Genomic DNA, 11,987 nt, shown 5'->3' with positions numbered 1-11,987 from the left:
TAATGCAAGTACTAACGGAATTAAAAATAATTAGTAATATAAACCAGACTATATTATTAAAAAAAATGTTAAGTTATAATTAGTCATAATGAAATACTAAAAGTTATGAAAACCACAAATGTTACACCACTCTTTTAAGATAGTACGAAATCCAAATCTAATCATAAATATGTAAACGGGGACAAGGTACCTTTGTTGTTGTATACATACCTTTAATATATCAACAATATTCTTATTAACATTACAGGGAGACCAACGTTGAGAGAATACGCAATTCAGATCTATAAATTCAGTATGTAAATGGGTAAGGATAGCCACCTTTGTTGTATATTTTTTTAATATCACTCTGTAAATGGGTAAAGATAGACACATTTTTTGTATATACCTTTAACATCAACTCCAACACAACCACTGTATTTATATATAGCACAAAGACAATACCTTCAATTGACTGTTGGATAAAGTGTGTTCTAATATCACATGAGTTCAATTCTGAATGAATGCCTTGTAATGTTTCTAGACAAATGTACCTGCAGCATGTCAAAAAAAAAAATGCATTTAAATGCAAGAAAATAAAAAAACATTAAATTCATTACAAAGCTATACTTCACATAGAATACAATAACTCATTAGAAAAACTCTTACCGACCAATGAATTCAATTCTGAATGAAAGCCTTGTTGTTTCGGGACTCATGTACCTGCACGGAATCTCTAAAAAACAACATATTAAACAATATGTGCTTGCGTTACCCATGATGCGCGAATAACTAACTATTTATATTTTTTCAAAACAAACTTTATTACTTATTAGATTTATAATTATATATGCAATATTTACGATGCTTGCATCAACGAACCAAGTAGTACCCGTACACTATGTATATACAGAAATAGATAATAAATTATACCACGGTGTAGATGTAAATAAGGATTCATATTAAAAATGACTCATACACAACTATAATGAGATATGTATAGTCACAAAAGGTATAAATCAGTTCATTCAATAAAATAAAATACGTTATGTAATTATCGAACACTAATTTCAGTTATGAATTATATCCCAAATCTAGTAGTTAGCGGTGTTGTAAAATATATTATCAATGAGTTACAAAAGAGATATGTGGTGATGGCAAGTAAGGCACAAGATTTAATAAATAAAAACTTACCCATTGCTGCACCATACACATTCTAATAATAGTCGAATGCAGTCGAGCTTTTGTGTCAGAAGAGTAATTGCTCAAAACCCCTTGCTGCTCCTTGTACACACTTGCTTCTGATCTTTTCACAACACTTGCATTCAAACTGACTATATTAATTATTTACCCTTTCCTTTGACCTCTTTTGATAGGCCTTGCATCTAATTTCACAAAACATATATCGACTTTTAAAAAACAACGATTTATGGCCATTTTTTCTACTAAATCCTTAACTATTTAGAATCTGAAAACCCTGAAATATCTCACTATCTGATCGTTGGCCATTTTATCTGTAAAATCCATAACTATTTGGTCAGAAATTCAAACATCTCACTATCATTAGATTGAACACTATCATAATCATGCGTTAAAAAGATGCTCATATTAAACAACTTAAATAACATTACGCATACCATAGTTAAAATATATGTACATTAAGTTGGATTAAGACATGATCTAACAGAAATAGTTAACATATATATCCCACAAATGATATTTGTCTAAAACATGGCTTGACACAATGTCTTTTCAAACATCATCATATGTTAACCTGATAAAATGATACAGTGATTCAAAATTACACTACTAAGTCAAACCATGCTTTAGGTTACATTTATGTACCAGTTTAGACAAATCATTTGGAGTTTATTGAACTAAACTATATGATTCATTTCATATTAAACAACATAATCATTATACGTTAAAGCATGGTTAGAGACAGTTGAGCTTTCACAGTTAATAAGTTATTCTAAACTATATAACTAACCAATATATGACTTGTTTCATTAAACATCATCAACTAACTGATAACAAAAATCATAAGACCTAATATTGAAAAATCAATAAAGAAGAATACCTTCTAAAAGATAGACACATTCAACAGATAATGAGTTTCAGAGCGCCTCTTTGAGTGTAGCAAACAAATTTTCTGTATCTGTACAATAAAGAGTCAGATTTAGAAATTTCAAATATCAAGTATTCACAAAAGACATTCACAAGATCGAGAAGGCTCGTATAAGTAACCAATATGAGAAAAAAAGTATACCAGGAGACAAAATGGCCGAATCTAGTAATACAGCAAAAATTATTGGTTATAAAATTGGTTATTAAATTACAAAATAAGCATTAAAAATTATTTTCTAGTAAAAAAAGCATTAAAAAGATTATTTGTAAGCCGTAGTAGTTTCGTGTGCCTCAGAGACCCATTCAAAATAGGCCTTTCAAGCAAACATAACAGGTGACAAAATGGTCGGGTCTAGTAAAAAAGCTACAAATGGAAAAACAAACATATAGCATTGTCAATCTAACTTCTTTTAACCTGCATGAAATTATTACTACTAAAATGCAAGCATTCATGTACATGATAACCATTCATATACTGGTCTACTCATGTCTGATGATTGATTGTAACATGAAGATGATCGCGTATAAAATTCAAGCACATCCCATTGAGGCATTTCGTCGAACACATTGTGTGCAATACATACCAGTAGTTTCTTCCTGACTTCCTGTACTATACAATAAACTCATTGATCTAGATTACAATAGTTAATTCAACATCAAATTAAATCAAAAGGGATTATTCAAAATTAAAAGGGTCTACATACCTGATTTGAATTAAATCGCTGTTCTTCTTGGATTAATTTCTGGATGGTGAAAGAGAATGCCTTTTATATATATTGTGATAGAAAACGTCTGATTGCAATCGATTGATCCCAAAAAGTTGAATTGAAAGCCTGATTGAAGCAAGGTTTTTGGAGAAGAAAATAACGCTGATTTTGCTCGTTATCCAAATTAACATTGATGCGTTGTTTATCCCAGTGACATAGCTAGTTTACGTACCTTCATCAGACCATGGATAGATCTGATTTAGTCGAGTAATTAGACGGTTACATAACCGCTTGCAGAATAAACAAATCCAACATCTGTATACATTGGAGATGGATTGATGATGAACACCCAAAAAACGGAGATGGATTGATGATGAACACATAATCTGATTTGAAGAGGTTTTTTCTTAACCCTAATTTATCACGGTATGAAAAAAAGGTAAAATGGAGAATTGAAAATATGCGTCTGTTTTTTGGATGAGAGAAGAAGAGAAGAAGAAGACATAGAGGTGTTTTCAGTGTTGTGGTATAGGTATGGGACACGTGTTTGCACTTAGTATTTTACGGTTTTTTTTTTTTTTTTTTTAAAAAAGAAAAATTGTAGGCTATGACACGTGTTTGTTTAGTAGGTATGCAAATTAGGTAGTGACAAGTAGGATGTGTAGGCATGCTTTATGTGATGTAGGGGAAGTATTCAATTAATGTTCAGCGGTTACAAACTAGAATTAAGGAGAGCAGTTACGGAAGTGTATGTCGCCACCATCATCTCCCATATCTCAATTAACCAATTTGATTCAGGTATATATTCACAATCAACTATTTAATGCTTCAATTCTGATTTTTTTTTTTTTGTGTAGGTGTTAATTCCAAATGTATGATCTTTAAGAAGAAGCGCCTGAACATCCTAATGTTAAAACATAAAATACGGTTATACAAGAATCTGATTTAGCGGGTTTTGACTCATGGGATTTGGAAGCATTTAGCGTTAGTCATGAATTCCCGAGTCCTCTACGAATCGAAGTTAAACGTTTCGAACTTCTGATGTATTTATATATATGTATCTGATGTATCTGATGTATGTACAGAGTGTATATGATGTATCTGTTGTATTCGAACAATGACATGTATCTGATATATTCCCACAATGCCACGTTTAGTGCAGATTGTATCTGGTGTATTTAATGTATCTGCAGATTGTGTATATTTTCTGAAAAGATTGTTTTCAATTTTTTGAAATTATCATATGAATACGAACATGGTCAATTTCTATGTGTTTGTTGTTGATGAATAATATACGATCATGGTTTTCAACTCCCACGATTAGTCAATATAATTCACTTGTTACAAATTGACTTCTTTTAAACAAATTTTGTTACAAATTATGTCACAGACCATTTATTTATTCACTGTTATGTTCTAAAGAACTCTCAATAGGCGCATCGAGCTCAAGGGTTCCATTCTATACCCCAAATGGTAGCAAATACTTCATACCAGAAGTTCAAACGATATACAAACCGGTCGTAGGAATGGTGTTTAATTTACTCGAGGAAGCATTAGTTATGTATCAAAGTTATGCGGAAAAAGTTGGTTTCAGTGTAAGAAAATATACGACTAAACGTAAACAAAATGGTGGTTTATCACATAGGCTGTTTGTATGCAACATAGCAAGTAAACCGAAAAATAAAACAAATGTGGATTCATTACAACGTGTCGCAGAGGTGGAGAAAATACAAGAACAGTGAGTTGATATTGAAGAGCCTAGTGAGGAAGCCTGTACGTCGAAGACGAAACTCCAACAAAGGTTTTGGAGATGATCTTGTTCAAATACATGTCATTGTAGCGTCTTCTTCAACCCTAGTCTTTGCATCACATCTTTGTTTTGTAACACCATCAGCCTCCCTATTTCCAAGATATTATCACTATTATTTTTCTTTTTCACTTTCAAACTTGCCTTCATTTTGTCTCATTCTTACTAGACAAGTAACAACATCATTATCTTCAAATCTTACTGCCCGTTTTTTATTCAGTTGTTCCTTTGTACTTTTCAAGTCAATACCTACAATTAGAGTATCCACACTTGTTAACACAGATCTTAACAACACCACAAACACAATTGCTAACAACACCACAAATGCACAAGTTAACAACAATATAAATACTTGTTATCATGTTAACCCATAAGCATAACTCATAAACAATAGTTGGCACTCTTAACATGTTAACCGTTAACATTTTTCAGAATGAACAAATGCATTCTACACCATTTATAAAACACACAATGTTAACTTTTAAACATGTCAACAAATCTTAATATGAAACTAATTTCACATGTACACAAATTTACCAGGACAGTAGTTTAAGATGTAAACACTGTACTTAAAACATGTAAATAAATGATAACATGCTACAAGTTTATACTAAATGTCTTATCATCTTTTTGGATCAACCATTTATTTATTTAATTTCTCTTGTTTTCTGAAGAAAAAAAAAAAAATTTGTTAACATTTAACATGAGGTAACATGTAAAAACACCACACAAGTATAAACTATTAACATGTTAACTAATTAACACTTGTTAACATTTTAACTAATTAACACTTGTTAACATGTTTCATTTTAACAATTGATACAATTATAAACTTTTAACATGTCTACTGCACTGAAAAACACACCAGACAATAATCTAATACAAACAATTACACAATTTCATTGTTTACCAGAAGTTAGGAACTGTTACAAGAAAAAACAAAACTCATAAACATTCATAACTCATAAGTACATTCATAAACACCACACAAAACAATGGCAGTCAAGGTTAACATGTTAATTGTTAACATTGTAAACAAGTATAAATTATTAACATGTCTACTACCAGATCCACACATACTATCACATATTCACAAATAAACATAAGGGGAGTGATCCGTACACCACCAGTTTTTAGCCGTACACCACCAAACATGCATTATGATGTTGTACTGTACAACACTGTAAAGCATGTTTGGTGGTGTACGGCTAAAAATTGGTGGTGTACGAATCATCACCCTAAACATAAACGACTAATGAACTTCATACTGCACATACTTACAAATTTACAACATACAAGATTGAAAAAACATGCACATACTTACATGCCCAATCTGCAACACTTTTGAATTAACGTATACACAAATACACAAACATATCTTACCAATATTCAAAATGAACATACTATCATATAAATAAACTGCCCTAATTAAATTTTAATCTCAGGAAATTACTAACTATTATCAGAGAATTATCAACCCTGAATTTGTATGTCCAATTTTGGAGTTGTCTTTAGCATCCATTAAATAATTCCTGTAAAAAACCTCCAACGATCAATAAGAGAAAAAAAAAACAATTGAACTTAATGTAATGATAATTAAAAGTTATCAATTACACATATATTACCTTGATTACTTATCGATTGTATGAAGGATTTATTTTAATTTATTTTGCTCTTGAATGAACAATCGTAAAATGATACCAAATGTACGCACTTAAAAACTTTAATGGTAAGTTAAAGGGTAGTTTTCCATCATCATCGATCTCCTCAAGTACCTATTTCTTTTACAATTTAAAGATTTCAATTTTAATTTTAATCCACTAAAAAAAACGAAGTTTTATCATTATTAATTTGATTTTGAAAACTGCTACCCTGATTTCTCTCAACTGCTCCTATGGTTATGTTTTAGTTATACACAATTGTTTGGCGTCACTGTTTTTTTCCATATGTACCCTTTCAGTGGTAAATTGAATATTTTTATAATGATAAATATTACATCTAATCTCAGCCATCCATATAATCAATCAAATGGTCTAAATTAGTTCTCACAGTTCTTCCTTTTTCTTTAGTTCTCATTTGAACCCATCTATCTATATATATACATATATATATACATACATATATATATATATATATATATATATATATATATATATATATATATAGGGGTACGATCCGTGGCTAAGCTTAAAATGAGTACAAACTGAATAAGCAAATATGAACCACAAAATATCATAAAATTTCAATTTAGCTTAAAATGCATAGAAGGGTAATAAGGTCATTTTAATAAAAATTAATTATACAAAAGTTAACATATTATGAACCACCTTCTTCACCACCACCCACAACCACCATCCACCACCATCAACCTCCACCACCACCACCCTCCACCACCACCAACCACCACCCACCACCAACCCCACCCCCACCACCACCACCACCACCACCAACCACCACCACCAACCCCCACCACCACCACCACCACCACCCACCACCAACCACCACCACCACCCACCACCATCACCACCCACCACCTCCAACCACCACCAGTAACCACCATCATCACCAACCAGCACCATTAATCAACACCACAAACCAGCGCCACGCACCACCACGACCACCACCACCTACAAGGCTACAACCACCACCACCCCCACCACCGCCCACCACCGCCACCGCCCACCACCGCCACCGCCCACCACCACCACCCACCAAACACCATCACCACCCACCACCACTACCAACCACCACCACCCACCACCAAGCACTACCACCACCTACCACCAAGCCACTACCACCCACCACCATCAACCACCACCACCAACTACCACCACCACCACCCACCACCTCCAACCACCACCTGCAACCACCATCATCACCAACCAGCACCATCAATCAACACCACCAACCAGCGCCACGCACCACCACCACCTACCACCCACCACCACCACCACCAACTACCACCACCACCCACCACCAGCCACCACCAGCCACCACCACCCACCACCAGCCACCACCGCCACCAAACACCACCACCACCCACCTCCACTACCACCCACCACCCACCACAACCACCCACCACCACCCATCACCACCCCCACCACATACCACAATCCACCACCAACGACCACCACTTACCACCTTCAACCACCACCCACCATCACCCACGACCACCAACAACCACCACCACCACCCACCACCACTACCAACCACCACCAACCACCACCCCCCACCTCCACCACCACATACAACAATCCACCACTACCACCACCACCTACCACCTTCAACCACCACCACCACCACCCACCATCACCCACGACCACCAACAACCACCACCCACCACCACCAACCATCACCACCAACCACCACCACCACTTATCACCACCACCCACCACCACCACCACCACCAACCACCACCCAGCACCACCAAACACCACCACCCACCACCACCACCCACTACTACTACCAACCACCACCTCCAACCACCACCAGCAACCACCACCATCACCAACCACCACCATCAATCAACACCACCAACTAGCGCCACCCACCACCACCAACCACCACCAACCACGTACCACCACCAACCACCACCACCCACCACCACCACCCACGACCACCAACCATCACAACCACCACCACCAACCACCCCAACCACCACTAACCATCAGAAAAAGATTTATCATTTATAGAAAAACATTTATCATTCATCAAAAAACAATTATAATCAGACAATTATCATTCATCGAAAAATATTTATCATTCATCAAACATTTATCATTCATCGAAAAACGTTTATCAATAATCGAAAAACATTTATCATTCATCGAAAAATAATTATCATTCATCGAAAAAAATTTATAATTCATCGAAAAACATTTAACATTCATCGGAAAACTATTATCATTCATCAAATAGTTATCATTTCATCAGACAATTATCATTCATCAAACATTTATCATTCATTAGAAAAAATTATCATTCATCTAAATTATTTTTCATCAAATAGTTATCATTTTTTAAAAATCGGTTATTATTGATATGAAAACAATAACCATTCATCACAAAATGATTATCTTGCATTAAAATATTTTATATCATCAAACATTTTAATATAGTTACAAAAGTAGTGGAATTTCAAATAGTTGATATAATATGATTAGTTTTATAAAAAAGAATAGGGCATTCCGAGAATCGAACTCGGGACCTCCCGCACCGAAAGCGAGAATCATTCCACTAGACCAAATGCCCAATTATCAAACAATTATCATTTATCTAATTGTTGTCATTCATATAAAAAAACACTTATCTTTTATCAGAATACGTTTATCATTCATCATAATGTTGTCATTCATCAAACACTTCTCATTTATCAAAAAACAGTATAATTCATCAAGCATTTATCATTCATCAAAATACTCGAACGATGAATGATAAAAGAACGTGATGAATGATAAAAGAACGTGATGAATGATAAAAAGTACCCGATGAATGATAAAAATGTCCGGTGAATGATAAAGATACCGGTGAATGATAAAGATAACTGATGAATGATAAAGATAACTGATGAATGATAAGCGAAGAATGACAAAATAATGTGATGAATGATAAAAAAGAAGATGAATGATAAAAAGGAGGTGATGAATGATAAAAAGGATGTGATGAATGATAAAAAAAAAGGAGGTGATGAATGATAAAAAATAAGTAACTAGTCTGATATCATATTAAGTGCTGGAACCTTATCACATACATTGCATATGGCAGTTCCATTTAACTATTTGAGTTCGGATCTTTACTACAACATTGGAACAAAAAATAAGTAAAGCAAAATAGAAAAAACGACTAACCTGTCAAGCACTCGCCAATGATCACCAATCTTTGCATCTACATTATCAATTTCTTTCTCAAGTTTTTGCAGCATACCATCAACCTAAGCATGGATAAAAAAAACCATTGTAATCTTCTTCTAGCTTCTTGATAGTTTTGTATTTTAATATTTTTTTGCAACAACAACTACTTGGCAACACAAAACCACTACTCAAGATTCATGCATTTGGCTCTCAAGATACTACATCATTGCTACTTAACTCCACAATTTCTACAGTAGTCGTAGACCTCAAGATCTAACCATTTGGGTCAAAATAGTCCTTTTATTCATACTAAATAATTGGAATTGAGATTACTTGTTACTTTTCAAATTTTTAAGACTTCATTTGAAGTTCAATTATACTAAGTCAAAGGTCAAAAGTCAAAAAATGGTGGTAGACTTCATTAAACAATTTATATTACACTCTGTATTTTACAGCATCACTTAACAACTATATAACTCTAAAAATAAATGAATGTGTTTGATATTCTATATAATCTATCTATAATACAATATAATAGAAACCTTGAGGCTTCATAGCTTAACAAAATTAGAAGAGTTACCTGAATCAATTGGAAGCCTGGATAAATTGAAGTTTATTGGCATATCTGATTGTTTGAGTATTATTGTTGTTAAAACAATAATACGAAGCATACCTCACGACAAAAAAGTAATAAATAGAGGGGAAAAAAAGTCAGATGCCTCACGACAGTGGTAAGACCAGGCAGTATAGTTGAAAAGAATGTAAAAATACGAAGCATTTGGCAAACCTGCATGAGATGCATTAAAGTATTAAACGTGACTAGCGTATAGCACTATCACACTAATCATGTCACATAACAGAAACAATATAGCACTTAATACTTCATTAGTTTTCTAATACGTTATATGGAGCTAGTTATGTTTATGTATACGTACGTACTTGACATGACCTATTTTCATTATAAGAAGTCCTTGAAACTAGTACACTTTTAACTCACTTTACCCAAAAGCACAAAAAACGCAAGCATTTAATGTAAAACTATGTAAATATGCTAGTACAAGTTGCCACTTACAACTAAAAAAGCAAGGACCCTGCACCATATAGTAGATCTTTTTACTCTTGAACATGAAAGGATGGAAGGTCCACTGTACCAATAGGGTTAGCAAATTAGCCGATCCTAGCTAGAGCCTGGCTTGACTACGTTGGGTCTTTGGCTAAGCTTGACTCCGTATGCAGGTACATATGCATACACCTACATAATACATAAGGCACGAGAAGCTCAATATTACAATAGCTCAAGTCGAGCTTGTTAGATATTTTGAGCTTGAACTTGATAAAAGCTAGACACATTTGCAGGCGCATTACAAAAACCTTAAGTTAATTAATATAGAGGTTTCTGTTCCAATGAAACATGGTATATATCTCGATTGAAAAGAGTGGCCTTGTGTTCCTGATAGACGTAATGTACGTAATGGACTTCTCTAAACAATCATTCAACCAAGCAGCACCGACCGAATCAACCCCGAAGTTTACAGTTTTTCTATTAATTAACTTTAAAAATCTTACCTTTATTTACAGTCTTTCTCAAAAGTCTACTCCTAAAATAAGAAGCATAAACAAAAGTAACTTTATACTATACACCAACGAGACATTTGATTTAGGACAGACTGCGAATCATTTACTACTGCTAATGTTTAAAAGCGCACAAGATTTTTTCAAATGACATTTTTTTCAAGACGGACAATATTTTTACATAATAAGCTGCGCGTCTTATTTGCAAATTGTATATATGTGGTAATTTTGACCCAATCAAAATAGTTCAATATGGGTTTTCCAACTCTAATCATACAGCATACTAAAATATCTTAGTAACACGTTATTGTCATATTGTCAAGTTATCATCTCCATTTTATAGTATGACAATCTAATATATTAGAACTTCAGACACCTTATGCAAGGTAGTTTCCGCATTTCACAACGACAAAAGATCCTTTACCATTAATTATCCATCTCTTTGTAACATAGTCACTATTCAGAAGCTTATGTAACTTGTTAGGAAAATTGGTATACAACCCTAAAATGATTACTCACAAAACATTCTCATAATTGTTGTGAAACTATACACCAACAATGGTCCACCAAAATACTAACAATTTATACAAATTATGAACTTAGATGCATACCTGATTCATTGTCAAAAATATATGTCACACATTACATAAATGTAGTAATCACCTGCTACCATTCCCAATCCATCTCCCTCTCCACCACCACCGCCTATCCTCCTCCACTTCCATCACCAGTCATCATCCTCGCCGCCGCCGTAACTGCCATAGATTCACAACTTCCCACTAATCCTTTACAATTGGAACACGCACAATTACAAACCCTAGGTTTATCCAATTTCGAGAATTTTAACAGTCGAAAAGGTAATAGTGAGAAGAAACAACAAATTAGAGTCACGATAAGAGCTAATAGAACAGAAAGGAAGGAAAAATCGCCATCACCGGATAAATTAGA

This window comes from Rutidosis leptorrhynchoides, chromosome 11, assembly GCF_046630445.1.
Source record: "Rutidosis leptorrhynchoides isolate AG116_Rl617_1_P2 chromosome 11, CSIRO_AGI_Rlap_v1, whole genome shotgun sequence".
In the NCBI taxonomy this organism is placed as follows: domain Eukaryota; kingdom Viridiplantae; phylum Streptophyta; class Magnoliopsida; order Asterales; family Asteraceae; genus Rutidosis; species Rutidosis leptorrhynchoides.
The sequence above is the reverse complement of the archived record's forward strand: the minus strand, read 5'-3'. Positions refer to the sequence as shown.